Source organism: Sinocyclocheilus grahami, unplaced genomic scaffold, assembly GCF_001515645.1.
Source record: "Sinocyclocheilus grahami isolate Dianchi unplaced genomic scaffold, SAMN03320097.WGS_v1.1 scaffold25.1, whole genome shotgun sequence".
In the NCBI taxonomy this organism is placed as follows: domain Eukaryota; kingdom Metazoa; phylum Chordata; class Actinopteri; order Cypriniformes; family Cyprinidae; genus Sinocyclocheilus; species Sinocyclocheilus grahami.
In genome coordinates this window covers 4350321-4352024 of record NW_015505204.1, presented here as the reverse complement: position 1 = coordinate 4352024, position 1704 = coordinate 4350321, and the positions used below count along the sequence as shown (strand labels likewise).

At 35.4% G+C, this 1704-nt stretch overlaps 1 protein-coding gene across 2 annotated transcripts in view; it reads left to right on the top strand.

The window, feature by feature from the left end:
- LOC107564527 (protein kinase C beta type) overlaps positions 1 to 1704 on the top strand; it is a 26753-nt gene that overhangs the window by 16328 nt on the left and 8721 nt on the right. The window lies entirely within an intron of this gene.

Genomic DNA, 1704 nt, shown 5'->3' with positions numbered 1-1704 from the left:
TATATATATATATTATAGTGGGGATATTTCAATGACCCTTAAATTAAGCCAATTTATTGGTTCAGAACACCCTACAGTAACAACCACTCAGAACACCCTAGTAACCACATGCCATTTATAATAACCACCCACAAAATGATACAGTATATCGTGACAGTAAAGATATTTATAATGTTACAAAAGATTTCTATCTCAAATAAATGCTGTTCTTTTGAGCTTTCTATTGATCAAAAAAATTGGTCAAATCAGCATATTAGAATGATTTCTGAAGAATGATGTGACACTGATATAATGGAGAGTAATGGCTGCTGAAAGTTCAGTTTAGCCATATCATCAAAATATTATAAAATAGGACAGGCACTTTAAACATTTTTCCTGCATTTTTGATCAAATAAATGCAGCGTTGTTGAGCATAAGAGACTTTTTCAAAAACATAAAAACAGCATACCGACTTCAGATTTTGAGCTGGTTTTAGAGGAGTTGTGGTCACTTTTTACTGTCAGAACGTCAGGCTAAGAAACCAGCTGGTCTCATCTAATCTAGCTAAATGCAAGCTTGTTCATTTGTGGACCAGCTAAAAACAATTTAGATCTGCAAACCATCTAAGCTGAGGTTTGTTTTCAGCAGAGTTGACATGCTTTAATCCTGTTTTATTTAGAGGAGCGATTTAAACGATAGAATTAGGTATTAATATTAAATAATTGGTCTTGATTCAGTTCAGTTCATTTAGATGATACTACATAAATAACAGGATTGGTTAATTGACAAAACATTGTACAACCCTTGAAACTACTGTGTATCAGTGTGTGGATATTTAGTCCCGACATGGATAGATAAAGGTTTTATTGAGATACACTTCAAAAAATTCTCAATGCACTGCATTTTAACGTGACATTTTAATCATTTTAATAATTAGTCAGTAGCTTTTTCAAACAAATGCTCTGATAATAATTGACTTGACTGGAGTAGTGAGGAAGGGCTTTGTTCAGAAACTAAAGAACCCACAGCTGTGCTAGTTTTGAATATGTAATGTTATAAGCAAATATCATCAGTGTTCATTGTGCGTGTTAGTGCTGTTGTGGGATACATAATATATCAGCAGGGCAGAAAGCAAACTGCTTTTCTAGCTGAAAATTTCAGTTAAGCATGCAAACCAGTACAAGAGTATTGAGTGGAAATGTTGCAATGATGGTGATGTTTGCATGTTTTGGGCTTAGCTAAAGAGGATTTCTAGGTCTTTGTGTGGTAAATTTGATAAAAAAATACAATTTGTCTTCAGGAAAAATGCTTCTATCACTCAATTTAAAAACACACAGCTCGGCAACAAAGTGTTCTAAACGAGTCTGTGTTTTTCTCAGCTCTTTTTGCCTTGGGCAGAAACGGCATCCTCTGGAAACATGAGATCAATCTGCCAACGATTGCCCCACATCCCATTCACACACACCCACACACCAGCTCACCCATCCATCAGCTCTCTACAGATACATTTAGAGGCCTGAGTATATAAATAGAAGTTTCATACACTTCGCTGTTCATTTATAGCAAACTTACAGATTCTTTAGAATTAATCTGCTGATTACATTGTTCAAATATAGTAACCCCCACAACAGCCACATAAAAACAACCCTTAGCATCCACCTAGCAATGCACAAACACCAAAAAACAGGAACCCCCCCCCCCCCCCCCAAAAAAAAAAATTAAAGT